We start from the raw sequence: 18,978 nt of genomic DNA on the forward strand, positions 1-18,978 counted from the left end.
TACAACACCAGTCTGATGACCAGATGAGACAGTATACAACACCAGTCTGATGACCAGATGAGACAGTATACAACACCAGTCTGATGACCAGATGAGACAGTATACAACACCAGTCTGATGACCAGATGAGACAGTATACAACACCAGTCTGATGACCAGATGAGACAGTATACAACACCAGTCTGATGACCAGATGAGACAGTATACAACACCAGTCTGATGACCAGATGAGACAGTATACAACACCAGTCTGATGACCAGATGAGACAGTATACAACACCAGTCTGATGACCAGATGAGACAGTATACAACACCAGTCTGATGACCAGATGAGACAGTATACAACACCAGTCTGATGACCAGATGAGACAGTATACAACACCAACACCCAGCCTGATGACCAGATGAGACAGTATACAACACCAGTCTGATGACTAGATGAGACAGTATACAACAGTCTGATGACCAGATGAGACAGTATACAACACCAGTCTGATGACCAGATGAGACAGTATACAACACCAGTCTGATGACCAGATGAGACAGTATACAACACCAGTCTGATGACCAGATGAGACAGTATACAACACCAGCATACAACACCAGCCTGATGACCAGATGAGACAGTATACAACACCAGTCTGATGACCAGATGAGACAGTATACAACACCAGTCTGATGACCAGATGAGACAGTATACAACACCAGTCTGATGACCAGATGAGACAGTATACAACACCAGTCTGATGACCAGATGAGACAGTATACAACACCAGTCTGATGACCAGATGAGACAGTATACAACACCAGTCTGATGACCAGATGAGACAGTATACAACACCAGTCTGATGACCAGATGAGACAGATGAGACAGTATACAACACCAGTCTGATGACCAGATGAGACAGTATACAACACCAGCCTGATGACCAGATGAGACAGTATACAACACCAGTCTGATGACCAGATGAGACAGTATACAACACCAGTCTGATGACCAGATGAGACAGTATACAACACCAGCCTGATGACCAGATGAGACAGTATACAACACCAGTCTGATGACCAGATGAGACAGTATACAACACCAGTCTGATGACCAGATGAGACAGTATACAACACCAGCCTGATGACCAGATGAGACAGTATACAACACCAGTCTGATGACCAGATGAGACAGTATACAACACCAGTCTGATGACCAGATGAGACAGTATACAACACCAGTCTGATGACCAGATGAGACAGTATACAACACCAGTCTGATGACCAGATGAGACAGTATACAACACCAGTCTGATGACCAGATGAGACAGTATACAACACCAGTCTGATGACCAGATGAGACAGTATACAACACCAGTCTGATGACCAGATGAGACAGTATACAACACCAGTCTGATGACCAGATGAGACAGTATACAACACCAGTCTGATGACCAGATGAGACAGTATACAACACCAGTCTGATGACCAGATGAGACAGTATACAACACCAGTCTGATGACCAGATGAGACAGTATACAACACCAGTCTGATGACCAGATGAGACAGTATACAACACCAGTCTGATGACCAGATGAGACAGTATACAACACCAGCCTGATGACCAGATGAGACAGTATACAACACCAGTCTGATGACCAGATGAGACAGTATACAACACCAGTCTGATGACCAGATGAGACAGTATACAACACCAGTCTGATGACCAGATGAGACAGTATACAACACCAGTCTGACCAGATGAGACAGTATACAACACCAGTCTGATGACCAGATGAGACAGTATACAACACCAGTCTGATGACCAGATGAGACAGTATACAACACCAGTCTGATGACCAGATGACCAGATGAGACAGATGAGACAGTATACAACACCAGTCTGATGACCAGATGAGACAGTATACAACACCAGTCTGATGACCAGATGAGACAGTATACAACACCAGTCTGATGACCAGATGAGACAGTATACAACACCAGTCTGATGACCAGATGAGACAGTATACAGTCTGATGACCAGATGAGACAGTATACAACACCAGCCTGATGACCAGATGAGACAGTATACAACACCAGTCTGATGACCAGATGAGACAGTATACAACACCAGTCTGATGACCAGATGAGACAGTATACAACACCAGTCTGATGACCAGATGAGACAGTATACAACACCAGTCCTGATGACCAGATGAGACAGTATACAACACCAGTCTGATGACCAGATGAGACAGTATACAACACCAGTCTGATGACCAGATGAGACAGTATACAACACCAGTCTGATGACCAGATGAGACAGTATACAACACCAGTCTGATGACCAGATGAGACAGTATACAAGCCTGATGACCAGATGAGACAGTATACAACACCAGTCTGATGACCAGATGAGACAGTATACAACACCAGCCTGATGACCAGATGAGACAGTATACAACACCAGTCTGATGACCAGATGAGACAGTATACAACACCAGCCTGATGACCAGATGAGACAGTATACAACACCAGCCTGATGACCAGATGAGACAGTATACAACACCAGTCTGATGACCAGATGAGACCAGTATACAGTATACAACAGCCTGATGACCAGATGAGACAGTATACAACACCAGTCTGATGACCAGATGAGACAGTATACAACACCAGTCTGATGACCAGATGAGACAGTATACAACACCAGTCTGATGACCAGATGAGACAGTATACAACACCAGCCTGATGACCAGATGAGACAGTATACAACACCAGTCTGATGACCAGATGAGACAGTATACAACACCAGTCTGATGACCAGATGAGACAGTATACAACACCAGTCTGATGACCAGATGAGACAGTATACAACACCAGCCTGATGACCAGATGAGACAGTATACAACACCAGTCTGATGACCAGATGAGACAGTATACAACACCAGTCTGATGACCAGATGAGACAGTATACAACACCAGTCTGATGACCAGATGAGACAGTATACAACACCAGTCTGATGACCAGATGAGACAGTATACAACACCAGTCTGATGACCAGATGAGACAGTATACAACACCAGTCTGATGACCAGATGAGACAGTATACAACACCAGTATGACCAGATGAGACAGTATACAACACCAGCCTGATGACCAGATGAGACAGTATACAACACCAGTCTGATGACCAGATGAGACAGTATACAACACCAGTCTGATGACCAGATGAGACAGTATACAACACCAGCCTGATGACCAGATGAGACAGTATACAACACCAGTCTGATGACCAGATGAGACAGTATACAACACCAGCCTGATGACCAGATGAGACAGTATACAACACCAGTCTGATGACCAGATGAGACAGTATACAACACCAGTCTGATGACTAGATGATGACCAGATGAGACAGTATACAACACCAGTCTGATGACCAGATGAGACAGTATACAACACCAGTCTGATGACCAGATGAGACAGTATACAACACCAGTCTGATGACCAGATGAGACAGTATACAACACCAGTCTGATGACCAGATGAGACAGTATACAACACCAGCCTGATGACCAGATGAGACAGTATACAACACCAGTCTGATGACTAGATGAGACAGTATACAACACCAGCCTGATGACCAGATGAGACAGTATACAACACCAGTCTGATGACCAGATGAGACAGTATACAACACCAGTCTGATGACTAGATGAGACAGTATACAACACCAGCCTGATGACCAGATGAGACAGTATACAACACCAGTCTGATGACCAGATGAGACAGTATACAACACCAGCCTGATGACCAGATGAGACAGTATACAACACCAGCCTGATGACCAGATGAGACAGTATACAACACCAGTCTGATGACCAGATGAGACAGTATACAACACCAGTCTGATGACCAGATGAGACAGTATACAACACCAGTCTGATGACCAGATGAGACAGTATACAACACCAGTCTGATGACCAGATGAGACAGTATACAACACCAGTCTGATGACCAGATGAGACAGTATACAACACCAGTCTGATGACCAGATGAGACAGTATACAACACCAGTCTGATGACTAGATGAGACAGTATACAACACCAGTCTGATGACCAGATGAGACAGTATACAACACCAGTCTGATGACCAGATGAGACAGTATACAACACCAGCCTGATGACTAGATGAGACAGTATACAACACCAGTCTGATGACCAGATGAGACAGTATACAACACCAGTCTGATGACCAGATGAGACAGTATACAACACCAGCCTGATGACCAGATGAGACAGTATACAACACCAGTCTGATGACCAGATGAGACAGTATACAACACCAGTCTGATGACAAGATGAGACAGTATACAACACCAGTATACAACACCAGCCTGATGACCAGATGAGACAGTATACAACACCAGTCTGATGACCAGATGAGACAGTATACAACACCAGTCTGATGACCAGATGAGACAGTATACAACACCAGTCTGATGACCAGATGAGACAGTATACAACACCAGTCTGATGACCAGATGAGACAGTATACAACACCAGTCATGACTAGATGAGACCAGTCTGATGACCAGATGAGACAGTATACAACACCAGTCTGATGACCAGATGAGACAGTATACAACACCAGTCTGATGACCAGATGAGACAGTATACAACACCAGTCTGATGACCAGATGAGACAGTATACAACACCAGTCTGATGACCAGATGAGACAGTATACAACACCAGTCTGATGACCAGATGAGACAGTATACAACACCAGTCTGATGACCAGATGAGACAGTATACAAGCCTGATGACCAGATGAGACAGTATACAACACCAGTCTGATGACCAGATGAGACAGTATACAACACCAGTCTGATGACCAGATGAGACAGTATACAACACCAGTCTGATGACTAGATGAGACAGTATACAACACCAGTCTGATGACCAGATGAGACAGTATACAACACCAGTCTGATGACCAGATGAGACAGTATACAACACCAGCCTGATGACCAGATGAGACAGTATACAACACCAGTCTGATGACCAGATGAGACAGTATACAACACCAGTCTGATGACCAGATGAGACAGTATACAAGCCTGATGACCAGATGAGACAGTATACAACACCAGTCTGATGACTAGATGAGACAGTATACAAGCCTGATGACCAGATGAGACAGTATACAACACCAGTCTGATGACCAGATGAGACAGTATACAAGCCTGATGACCAGATGAGACAGTATACAACACCAGTCTGATGACTAGATGAGACAGTGACCAGATACAACAACCAGCCTGATGACCAGATGAGACAGTATACAACACCAGCCTGATGACTAGATGAGACAGTATACAACACCAGCCTGATGACCAGATGAGACAGTATACAACACCAGTCTGATGACCAGATGAGACAGTATACAACACCAGCCTGATGACCAGATGAGACAGTATACAACACCAGCCTGATGACCAGATGAGACAGTATACAACACCAGCCTGATGACCAGATGAGACAGTATACAACACCAGTCTGATGACCAGATGAGACAGTATACAACACCAGCCTGATGACCAGATGAGACAGTATACAACACCAGTCTGATGACCAGATGAGACAGTATACAACACCAGCCTGATGACCAGATGAGACACTATACAACACCAGTCTGATGACCAGATGAGACAGTATACAACACCAGCCTGATGACCAGATGAGACAGTATACAACACTTCTCTTTCTATTTCTAAGCAGCAAATGTGAGTCATATATAGTCTATTTGGATGGCTTTTACACCAGCTAGTACTGTGCTGTTCATCCCACACAACTGGAATGATTCTGTTCTATTCCTATGGGTCATGGAATGTCTCCTGGTATGGTTGCTATGGTGTCTGTGGGCTTTTAATCTGTGACATCACAGCAGCCATAAGAAAACACGTCATAGAATCTATCCAAGGTACCACCCCATTCCTCCTATGCAACCAATCAACTTACAGTCTGAAACGTTAGAGCCAATGGCGTTAGTGCTTCATTAAAGGGAGAGACAGAGACATACGTAGCATAGAATGTGGTCGCTATGGCAACGCCATGAAAGCCACAGGTGTATATCCCTGATATATAAATAAGCCACAGAGTAGAGAGAGAAAGAGAGAGAGACAACCGAGAGTACAGAGAGAACAGAGAGAACAGAGATAAAGAGAGAGAAAGAGAGAGAGAGAACCGAGAGTACAGAGAGAACAGAGATAGAGAGAGAGAAAGAGAGAGAGAGCGAGAGAGAGTACAGAGAGAACAGAGATAGAGAGAGAAAGAGAGAGAGTGAGAGAGAGTACAGAGAGAACAGAGATAGAGAGAGAAAAAGAGAGAGAGTGAGAGAGAGAACCGAGAGTACAGAGATAGAGAGAGAGAGTAATGGTGTGTGTGTGTGTGTGTGTGGTGTGGGTGTGGGTTTGTGAAAAGATGTACAGTTTTTCTGATATGCTACCTTGAGACTCAGTAAATAGAGGGAGGGAGGGAGGGAGGGAGGGATGACACAGTGAAAGTTCTCCTCTCATTTCCTCTTCCCAATTGGCATCCTATACCCTATGTAGTGTACTACTTTAGACCAGGGCCCACAGGGTGCTATTTGGGACACAGCCAGAGATGACTGCAAGGCAGGCATCCCGTGGCACTAGTTCTATCTAGATCATAGGCCTTTTGGGATGCAGACACTGTTCTCTCTAGACGACGTGACAAACGACCGGTGGAGACAGGAGCTCCATACTTTATAACACACAACCATTTAAGACCTTCACTTTAAGAACCATTTAATGATTTTAGAGGGGTGGTGTAGATTTCTAAGAGGGAGGGAGAGAGAGAGAGAGAGAGAGAGAGAGAGAGAGAGAGAGGGAGAGAGAGAGGGAGAAAGAGAGAGAGAAAGAGAGACAGAGAGAGAGAGGGAGAGAGACAGAGAGAGGAGAGAGAGAGAGAGAGAGAGAGAGAGAGAGAGAGAGAGAGAGAGAGAGAGAGAGAGAGAGAGAGAGAGAGAGAGAGAGAGAGAGGGAGAGAGACAGAGAGAGAAGGAGAGAGGGAGAAAGAGAGAGAGAGAGAGAGAGAGAGAGAGAGAGAGAGAGAGAGAGAGAGAGAGAGAGAGAGAGAGAGAGAGACAGAGAGGGAGAGAGAAAGAGAGACTGAGAGAGGGAGAGAGACAGAGAGAGACAGACAGACAGACAGACATACAGTGGGCATAGCCATGGAAAGCAGAGGTACTGAGTGTGTGGCAGCACCCCCTGAAGGATATTTTTTTTTTACTAAAGTAGTGCACTGGGCCTTTACTAGTTGTGTCTTATACAGCCGTCCATTAATACAACACAATCAGCCTAGAGCAATGGAACTCAACTTTTTCAGCTTTGTCAAACAGCTGGTTCTCCAGGCGATGCTGGAGGACTTGTCGGACGTGGATAATGTGTTCTTGAGCCGAGCGTGAAAAGACGAGAATGTCGTTGAGGTAGATGAACACGAACCAGTTCAACATATGCCAGATGACGTCATTAACCAGGGCCTGGAACACAGAAGGAGCATTGGTCAAACCAAAGGGCATCACCAGGTATTCATTATGTCATTATGTCCCTTAGCAATGTTGAAGGCTTCACCTTCCCGTATCCGTACCAGGTGGTAGGCGTTCCGCAGGTCTAACTTAGAGAAGATAGTGGCCCCCTGGAGTGGCTCAAAACCCGAGGCAATGAGTGGTAGCGGGTAGCGGGTATCGGGTAGCGGGTAGCGGTTCTCAACTGTGATGTCATTGAGGCCCCAGTAGTCGATGCACAGGCGCTGGCAGAAGAGGCAGAAGGACAGATACCCCCTGCAGCCAGGGAGTCGGCGATGTACATCTCCATTGCCTTGGTCTCCGGACCCGACAGAGAATACAGCCGTCCCCAGGGTGGTGTAGTGCCTGGGAGAAGGTTGATCCCGCATTCATAGATTCGATGCGGAGGAAGCAAAGTTGCCCGCGCCTTGCTGAAAACCTCCAGCAGATTCTGGTGGAGAGGCCCGAGGCCTATTCCGAGCCCACAGGAAGACGTCCCGGGGCAGGCTGCTCCGACTTCAGGCAATGGGTGTGGCAGAACGGGCTCCAGCGGGCTGCAAGCTCGTCCTTAACCTCCTCCAATAATCCGTGAAGGAATGTGTCGAACAGGGATTCCGGGTTCCAGGCACTCTTGGCAGCCAACATGCGTAAATCAACCGTATAGTCCGCCACACTGCGGGAGTCTTGGCGAAGCTGGATTAACTTCCGTGCAGCCTCTCTCCCGGACAACGGAAACCCGAAAACCTTTTTCACCTCAGCCACGAAGTCCTCCAGGCTGAAACGTACAGCAAATTGTTGTTCCCACACCTCCGCAGCCCAGGCGAGAGCCCTCCCGGACATTAGAGTTATGAGATACACTATCTTCGAGCGGTCAGAGGGGAAGGACGAGGGCTGCAGTTCGAAGATGAGGGAACACTGGGAGAGAAACGCCCAACAGGTTCCTGACCTTCCAGCGACGCGTTCCGTAGGAGGCCAAAGGGGTTCTCTGGAGAGCCGCACTGCTGACATCGGTGTTACTGGGGGGCTGTTAGGCTACTGTCTTGGCCGGCTGCCTCACAGATAATCTGTGGAATTGCTCCAGCAATGTATTCAAGGCACAGTCATAGCATTCTGCCAAGGTCTGGAATCCGTCCAGAAGACCTCGAAGTAACTCCTCATGTCTCCCAATGGTGGCTCCTTGGGAGGAGATGTCGTTGCGGAGCTGGTCCGAGTCTGTCGGGTCAGTCATGGCCAGTTCATACTATCAGACCTCAGGATAAGACCCAGATGCAGACAGTTCGAAGTAACAAAAGTTTATAACAAAAACAGGGGGCAGGAAAATGACAGGTCAAGGGCAGGCAGAGGTCAGTATTCCAGAGCAGAGTACGAAAGGCAGAGAACGGCAGGGAGGCTCAGGTCAGGGTCAGGGTCAGGGTAGGCTGAGGTCAGTAATCCAGGCTCAGGGTCAGGGTCAGGGTCAGGGTAGGCTGAGGTCAGTAATCCAGGCTCAGGGTCAGGGTCAGGGAAGGCAGAATGGTCAAAACCAGGAAAAAAAGAAAACAGGGACAAGAGAGAAAACCGGAGTACACAGAAAGTTCTGGTAGGCTTGACGAGACAAGATAACCTGGCAACAGACAAACAGAGAACACAGGTGTAAATACACAGGGGATAACTGGGCAGATGGGGATACACCTGGAGGGGGTGGAGACAAGCACAAAGAAAGGTGAAACAGATCAGGGTGTGACAAGACTAAACACTGAGCTAAAATATGTGATGGATAAATTAATGCACATAATCAACTTTATCGGGGAGACATCAAGCAACACAACACCGTCTTTTCCACAAGCTTGTGACAGAATCAGAGGAGGCCACCCCCGATGATCTCCTGCTTCACAGCAACGTGCACTGGCTGAGTAAAGGAAAAGCTCTAGAACAATTCTGTGAGCTGCATGACCAGGTTGTGGATTTTCAGAGAAAAAGCTAAATGAGGGCAGCAGCTGATCACCTTCGTATTCTGGAAATGTAGAGATGACTCTCTAATGTTTCTTTTTGGCAGTTACAAGGAAGAGGGACAACAGTCGTGGACATGGTGGAAAAACTTGAGGCCTTTACTAGGAAGCAGAGGGACCAGGCCGCAGCATTGTCACAGAGGTGATGGAAGATTTCATCAAGCAGCTGAGGGACAACTTCTCTACCAGATTTGAAGACTACAGCATACCCAAGGATATCATTGCGTTTGTACGTGATCATTTCACAGTCCGCCCAGGTGGAGAATTCTCCTCCTTTGCTAAGCAAGCAAACGATACCCTCCCTGAATGAGGCCGCAATTCAAACTGAGCTGTATGAAATCCAGACGTCGAGCCAAATCAGCGATGCGCTCAGGAGTGCCGAGTCCTTGTGTGCATTTTGGGTGGCATTATCAGAGGGAAAACAGCACAATAAAGACACGTGCCAACAAGGTTTGCATCGACTTACACCTGCGAGTCCTCCTTTTCCTCTATTAATGCAATCAAGACTCACAGCAGGAACTAGCTTTCAAATAAGTCAATCGAGGACTGCCTGCACATCAGGAAATGCACCTCGTCCCATGAAGTAAGTAACTTAGTATTTAATAAATGGCCATATAGGCTGCTAACATTATTGCGATTGTTATTATTATTAATATTATTACTATTGGTGCTTATCCAGGGCTATCTTAGGTCTATGCTGACAGTATTTTCTGTTTGTTCTGTCATTACAGGAGCAGGCTATCCTGAGACTCCCGACATCCTGAGACTCCCGAGATCCTGAGACTCCCGAGATCCTGAGACTCCCGACATCCTGAGACTCCCGAGATCCTGAGACTCCCGAGATCCTGAGACTCCCGAGATCCTGAGACTCCCGACATCCTGACACTCCCGACATCCTGAGACTCCCGAGATCCTGAGACTCCCGAGATCCTGAGACTCCCGACATCCTGAGACTCCCGAGATCCTGAGACTCCCGAGATCCTGAGACTCCCGACATCCTGAGACTCCCGAGATCCTGAGACTCCCGACATCCTGAGACTCCCGAGATCCTGAGACTCCCGAGATCCTGAGACTCCCGATATCCTGAGACTCCCGACATCCTGAGACTCCCGACATCCTGAGACTCCCGAGATCCTGAGACTCCCGAGATCCTGAGACTCCCGACATCCTGAGACTCCCGAGATCCTGAGACTCCCGAGATCCTGAGACTCCCGACATCCTGAGACTCCCGACATCCTGAGACTCCCGAGATCCTGAGCCTCCCGAGATCCTGATCCTTTTTTTCTTTAAATTATACTTTTATGTAGGATGCTACCCTTTTGGATAGTTGAAATTGTAAGTTGTTGTTGTAAATTGCATGTTGTATCTGACAATTGATCTTGACGGTTGTACAGTCGTCTCAAATAAAACTGTGAAGGACCTCGGGCGTTACTCTGGACCCTAATCTCTCTTTTGACGAACATATCAAGACTGTTTCAAGGACAGCTTTTTTCCATCTAAGTATCATTGCAAAAAATCTGAAACTTTCTGTCCAAAAATTATGCAGAAAAAGGTATACATGCTTTTGTCACTTCTAGGTTAGACTACTGCAATGCGCTACTTTCCGGCTACCCGGATAAAGCACTAAATAAACTTCAGTTAGTGCTAAACACGGCTGCTAGAATCTTGACTAGAACCAAAAAATTTGATCATATTACTCCAGTGCTAGCCTCTCTACACTGGCTTCCTGATAAGGCTAGGGCTGATTTCAAGGTTTTACTGCTAACCTACAATGAATTACGTGGGCATGCTCTTACCTATCTTTCTGATTTGGTCCTGCCGTACATACTTACACGTACGCTATGGTCACAAGACGCAGGCCTTATTATTGTCCCTAGAATTGCTAAGCAAACAGCTGGAGGCAGGGCTTTCTCCTATAGAGCTCAATTTTGGTTGAAGACTCGGTTAAAGACCAATAAGTCTGGGGTGGGGTTATATCCTGCCTGTTTGGCCCTGTCCGGGGTTATTGTCGGATGGGGCCACAGTGTCTCCCAACCCCTCCTGTCTCAGCCTTCAGTATTTATGCTGCAATAGTTTGTGTGTCCGGGGGCAAGGATCAGTCTGTTATATCTGGAGTATTTCTCCTGTATTATCCGGTGTCCTCTACCTACCTACCTACCTACCTACCTACCTACCTACCTACCTACCTACCTACCTACCCGGAATCTGTAGATTCAGTTAGACTTTATTACAAAGTAACAGAGCCGAGCAATTCCATGAAACAGCTTAATTCTCATATCACAGAGCCCTGCCTTTATAGTATTCTGTCTTTGCATCCCTCTATATGAAAATAGCTTCCCTTGACCTTTCTCCAACATTACCTTTCCGTCTCAGTTCTTCATTGTTAATGCCCACATCTGACAGCTGTATAAGTTATAATGGTAGCGGGGCCCTGGTCCTATATATTCCATTCCTTATATAGCCATTTTGTCTCAGCTCTTCAAAGTGGACAATCTAGATGCTGCTAATAATGGAATGTTATAATAGTCATGAGTTTAGCTCCCACATAATCCCCCCTTTGGGACTAACGTAGTCCCATACCAAAACACAGACAAATAAATCAAAGGAAAGGGAGCATCAATCATCACGCACTGGGGGCAAACTTCCCCCTAACCGTCCTAATCATCACGTACTGGGGGCAAACTTCCCCCTAACCGTCCTAATCATCACGCACTGGGGGCAAACTTCCCCCTAACCGTCCTAATCATCACGTACTGGGGGCAAACTTCCCCCTAACCGTCCTAATCATCACGCACTGGGGGCAAACTTCCCCCTAACCGTCCTAATCATCACGCACTGGGGGCAAACTTCCCCCTAACCGTCCCTAATCATCACGTACTGGGGGCAAACTTCCCCCTAACCGTCCTAATCATCACGCACTGGGGGCAAACTTCCCCCTAACCGTCCTAATCATCACGCACTGGGGGCAAACTTCCCCCTAACCGTCCTAATCATCACGTACTGGGGGCAAACTTCCCCCTAACCGTCCTAATCATCACGTACTGGGGGCAAACTTCCCCCTAACCGTCCTAATCATCACGCACTGGGGGCAAACTTCCCCCTAACCGTCCTAATCATCACGCACTGGGGGCAAACTTCCCCCTAACCGTCCTAATCATCACGTACTGGGGGCAAACTTCCCCCTAACCGTCCTAACGACTGGGGGCAAACTTCCCCCTAACCGTCCTAATCATCACGTACTGGGGGCAAACTTCCCCCTAACCGTCCTAATCATCACGCACTGGGGGCAAACTTCCCCCTAACCGTCCTAATCATCACGCACTGGGGGCAAACTTCCCCCTAACCGTCCTAATCATCACGCACTGGGGGCAAACTTCCCCCTAACCGTCCTAATCATCACGCACTGGGGGCAAACTTCCCCCTAACCGTCCTAACGACTGGGGGCAAACTTCCCCCTAACCGTCCTAACGACTGGGGGCAAACTTCCCCCTAACCGTCCTAATCATCACGTACTGGGGGCAAACTTCCCCCTAACCGTCCTAATCATCACGCACTGGGGGCAAACTTCCCCCTAACCGTCCTAACGATCGGGGGCAAACTTCCCCCTAACCGTCCTAACGACTGGGGGCAAACTTCCCCCTAACCGTCCTAACGATCGGGGGCAAACTTCCCCCTAACCGTCCTAACGATCGGGACTCCACAAACTCAAAGAAAAGACCGGACCAAAACATCTCCATTCGTGTACAATGGAAAGGAGTAAAAGATCCAATCTGTACAAATGCAAATGTGGAAACATGAGCATGTAGTACACAGCCTTGCCTGAGGGTATCTCAGTTATGTATAAATAAACAAAACAGTGTGAATAATAAAGTCAATAACAAGATCCTCCCTTGCAGACACCTCTGTAACAACAGTGAAATCACAACTGAAACACCTGTTTTAAGGACGAAGGACATGGTCTGTGGTCACGTGTAACCGGAATTTCCCAATGTTTACCTACAAGTTTAACTAGACACAATTCAGAAGTTGGAACTTCATTCAACTATTGATCAAAGGTAGAACGTAAATAGAAAATACCCTCCAGAGTAAGTGATTACACGGTTATACATATAGCGGCTGTCCAGTTTTCAATCAAGCACATTAGAGACAGGTGCTTTACTGAAAACAGGAAAACCTTAAATCACTATAAAATCATGGAAAGCATAACCTCCTCCTGGAGTAACCCCATAGAGACAATTCGGGTTACCAAAAGGATAATCAAGTGGTCATCCGAGAAGCATTATAAGCTACACCATGTCTATTTGTATACTGTCCAGGAACCGGGTTAACAACCACTGGAACTGGTTTTGACCTTTGACCTATCACCATCTGTTTAACTGTAGTTTGGACCAACATTGAACCCCATTTAGGACACAACAAACATTGAACCCCATTTAGGACACAACAAACACTGCACCCCATTTAGGACACAACAAACATTGCACCCCATTTAGGACACAACAAACATTGAACCCCATTTAGGACACAACAAACATTGAACCCCATTTAGGACACAACAAACATTGAACCCCATTTAGGACACAACAAACACTGCACCCCATTTAGGACACAACAAACATTGAACCCCATTTAGGACACAACAAACATTGCACACCATTTAGGACACAACAAACATTGAACCCCATTTAGGACACAACAAACACTGCACCCCATTTAGGACACAACAAACACTGCACCCCATTTAGGACACAACAAACATTGAACCCCATTTAGGACACAACAAACATTGCACACCATTTAGGACACAACAAACATTGAACCCCATTTAGGACACAACAAACACTGCACCCCATTTAGGACACAACAAACACTGCACCCCATTTAGGACACAACAAACATTGCACCCCATTTAGGACACAACAAACACTGCACCCCATTTAGGACACAACAAACATTGAACCCCATTTAGGACACAACAAACACTGCACCCCATTTAGGACACAACAAACATTGCACCCCATTTACCTACAGCTAAGTCCAACCAGTCCCAAGTATGGGTATCAAATCCTGTAATGTCCTTAACTTCTTCTCGTAACCCTTTTCAGTTTGGTCATAGCTATTGTGAAAGATCCATCTGGTGCAGTGTTATTGGGCAGGAAGGCACAACATTCATCTCTGAACATTACGCAGACTCCCATCCTTCTCAGCTGAGAGCCATTTTAAAGCTGGTCTATTCTGCCATGACATTTTACTGGTTGCCTACCTGTTTCTCTAAGGTTGTTTTAACGCAGAGTCAGTATAGTTAATGAATCTCTGTTGATTATAGTAAATATACGTTTTTATTAGGTGTTATCCACAGAAATATTGATTCAAACCCTGATTTAACCTCATCTCTTGCTTTGTATTCATCAGGAACTCCTGTCAGCTGTCCAATTGCATCTTGGTATACTTTTGGATCTAATTCATAGGCTCTCCTTACTCTATGCCTTACAGACTTATCCTGCTGTGATTTAATGATAGACACCTGTTGTATCACTCTAACTAAAGCACAGAGACCTGTCCAGTCTTCTGGTAAAACATTCAAGAGTTTGTTCTGCCCATACATCCAGAAACTATCAGCTATACCTCTAACTTGATTCGTTAACATCGTAAGAGATGGTGTTACTTGAGTTATATTACCACATTTACCTTTGTGATTCATAATCATTCCAATAGTTTAACAATCAACTGTATTGTTTCCCACATCTATCCCACTATCTCCATAGCTGTAGAAACATTCATATTTACTTTTTACAATAGTAAACCTGTCATTATGAGGACCATTTAACTCAGTTCTTATGTCACACGTTGCACATTCATGTTCTTCCAACATAGTTTTGTTTAATTCACTTCTGCCTTTAGTGCTACCTAATGCCAACCTGCAGTCACTTCGGAGCGGCTCCTTTAGTGCTACCTAATGCCAACCTGCAGTCACTTCGAGCCAACCTGCAGTCACTTCAGAGCTCCTTTAGTGCTACCTAATGCCAACCTGCAGTCACTTCAGAGCGGCTCCTTTAGTGCTACCTAATGCCAACCTGCAGTCACTTCAGAGCGGCTCCTTTAGTGCTACCTAATGCCAACCTGCAGTCACTTCGGAGCGGCTCCTTTAGTGCTACCTAATGCCAACCTGCAGTCACTTCGGAGCGGCTCCTTTAGTGCTACCTAATGCCAACCTGCAGTCACTTCGGAGCGGCTCCTTTAGTGCTACCTAATGCCAACCTGCAGTCACTTCGGAGCGGCTCCTTTAGTGCTACCTAATGCCAACCTGCAGTCACTTCGGAGCGGCTCCTTTAGTGCTACCTAATGCCAACCTGCAGTCACTTCGGAGCGGCTCCTTTAGTGCTACCTAATGCCAACCTGCAGTCACTTCGGAGCGGCTCCTTTAGTGCTACCTAATGCCAACCTGCAGTCACTTCGAGCGGCTCCTTTAGTGCTACCTAATGCCAACCTGCAGTCACTTCAGAGCGGCTCCTTTAGTGCTACCTAATGCCAACCTGCAGTCACTTCGGAGCGGCTCCTTTAGTGCTACCTAATGCCAACCTGCAGTCACTTCAGAGCGGCTCCTTTAGTGCTACCTAATGCCAACCTGCAGTCACTTCGGAGCGGCTCCTTTAGTGCTACCTAATGCCAACCTGCAGTCACTTCGGAGCGGCTCCTTTAGTGCTACCTAATGCCAACCTGCAGTCACTTCAGAGCGGCTCCTTTAGTGCTACCTAATGCCAACCTGCAGTCACTTCAGAGCGGCTCCTTTAGTGCTACCTAATGCCAACCTGCAGTCACTTCGGAGCGGCTCCTTTAGTGCTACCTAATGCCAACCTGCAGTCACTTCGGAGCGGCTCCTTTAGTGCTACCTAATGCCAACCTGCAGTCACTTCGGAGCGGCTCCTTTAGTGCTACCTAATGCCAACCTGCAGTCACTTCGGAGCGGCTCCTTTAGTGCTACCTAATGCCAACCTGCAGTCACTTCGGAGCGGCTCCTTTAGTGCTACCTAATGCCAACCTGCAGCCAACCGCCGGAGCGGCTCCTTTAGTGCTACCTAATGCCAACCTGCAGTCACTTCAGAGCGGCTCCTTTAGTGCTACCTAATGCCAACCTGCAGTCACTTCGAGCGGCTCCTTTAGTGCTACCTAATGCCAACCTGCAGTCACTTCGGAGCGGCTCCTTTAGTGCTACCTAATGCCAACCTGCAGTCACTTCGGAGCGGCTCCTTTAGTGCTACCTAATGCCAACCTGCAGTCACTTGCCAACCTGAGCGGCTCCTTTAGTGCTACCTAATGCCAACCTGCAGTCACTTCGGAGCGGCTCCTTTAGTGCTACCTAATGCCAACCTGCAGTCACTTCAGAGCGGCTCCTTTAGTGCTACCTAATGCCAACCTGCAGTCACTTCGGAGCGGCTCCTTTAGTGCTACCTAATGCCAACCTGCAGTCACTTCAGAGCGGCTCCTTTAGTGCTACCTAATGCCAACCTGCAGTCACTTCAGAGCGGCTCCTTTAGTGCTACCTAATGCCAACCTGCAGTCACTTCGGAGCGGCTCCTTTAGTGCTACCTAATGCCAACCTGCAGTCACTTCGAGCGGCTCCTTTAGTGCTACCTAATGCCAACCTGCAGTCACTTCGGAGCGGCTCCTTTAGTGCTACCTAATGCCAACCTGCAGTCACTTCGAGCGGCTCCTTTAGTGCTACCTAATGCCAACCTGCAGTCACTTCGGAGCGGCTCCTTTAGTGCTACCTAATGCCAACCTGCAGTCACTTCGGAGCGGCTCCTTTAGTGCTACCTAATGCCAACCTGCAGTCACTTCAGAGCGGCTCCTTTAGTGCTACCTAATGCCAACCTGCAGTCACTTCGGAGCGGCTCCTTTAGTGCTACCTAATGCCAACCTGCAGTCACTTCGGAGCGGCTCCTTTAGTGCTACCTAATGCCAACCTGCAGTCACTTCGGAGCGGCTCCTTTAGTGCTACCTAATGCCAACCTGCAGTCACTTCGGAGCGGCTCCTTTAGTGCTACCTAATGCCAACCTGCAGTCACTTCGGAGCGGCTCCTTTAGTGCTACCTAATGCCAACCTGCAGTCACTTCGGAGCGGCTCCTTTAGTGCTACCTAATGCCAACCTGCAGTCACTTCGGAGCGGCTCCTTTAGTGCTACCTAATGCCAACCTGCAGTCACTTCGGAGCGGCTCCTTTAGTGCTACCTAATGCCAACCTGCAGTCACTTCGGAGCGGCTCCTTTAGTGCTACCTAATGCCAACCTGCAGTCACTAATGCCAACCTGCAGGAGCGGCTCCTTTAGTGCTACCTAATGCCAACCTGCAGTCACTTCAGAGCGGCTCCTTTAGTGCTACCTAATGCCAACCTGCAGTCACTTGGGAGCGGCTCCTTTAGTGCTACCTAATGCCAACCTGCAGTCACTTCGGAGCGGCTCCTTTAGTGCTACCTAATGCCAACCTGCAGTCACTTCGGAGCGGCTCCTTTAGTGCTACCTAATGCCAACCTGCAGTCACTTCGGAGCGGCTCCTTTAGTGCTACCTAATGCCAACCTGCAGTCACTAATGCCAACCAGAGCGGCTCCTTTAGTGCTACCTAATGCCAACCTGCAGTCACTTCGGAGCGGCTCCTTTAGTGCTACCTAATGCCAACCTGCAGTCACTTCGGAGCGGCTCCTTTAGTGCTACCTAATGCCAACCTGCAGTCACTTCGGAGCGGCTCCTTTAGTGCTACCTAATGCCAACCTGCAGTCACTTCGAGCGGCTCCTTTAGTGCTACCTAATGCCAACCTGCAGTCACTTCAGAGCGGCTCCTTTAGTGCTACCTAATGCCAACCTGCAGTCACTTTGGAGCGAGCTCCTTTAGTGCTACCTAATGCCAACCTGCAGTCACTTCGAGCGGCTCCTTTAGTGCTACCTAATGCCAACCTGCAGTCACTTCGGAGCGGCTCCTTTAGTGCTACCTAATGCCAACCTGCAGTCACTTCGGAGCGGCTCCTTTAGTGCTACCTAATGCCAACCTGCAGTCACTTCGGAGCGGCTCCTTTAGTGCTACCTAATGCCAACCTGCAGTCACTTCGGAGCGGCTCCTTTAGTGCTACCTAATGCCAACCTGCAGTCACTTGGGAGCGGCTCCTTTAGTGCTACCTAATGCCAACCTGCAGTCACTTCGGAGCGGCTCCTTTAGTGCTACCTAATGCCAACCTGCAGTCACTTCGGAGCGGCTCCTTTAGTGCTACCTAATGCCAACCTGCAGTCACGCGGCTCCTTTAGTGCTACCTAATGCCAACCTGCAGCTCCTTTAGTGCTACCTAATGCCAACCTGCAGTCACTTCAGAGCGGCTCCTTTAGTGCTACCTAATGCCAACCTGCAGTCACTTCGGAGCGGCTC

Source organism: Oncorhynchus nerka, linkage group LG12 (assembly GCF_034236695.1).
Source record: "Oncorhynchus nerka isolate Pitt River linkage group LG12, Oner_Uvic_2.0, whole genome shotgun sequence".
NCBI classification, from domain to species: domain Eukaryota; kingdom Metazoa; phylum Chordata; class Actinopteri; order Salmoniformes; family Salmonidae; genus Oncorhynchus; species Oncorhynchus nerka.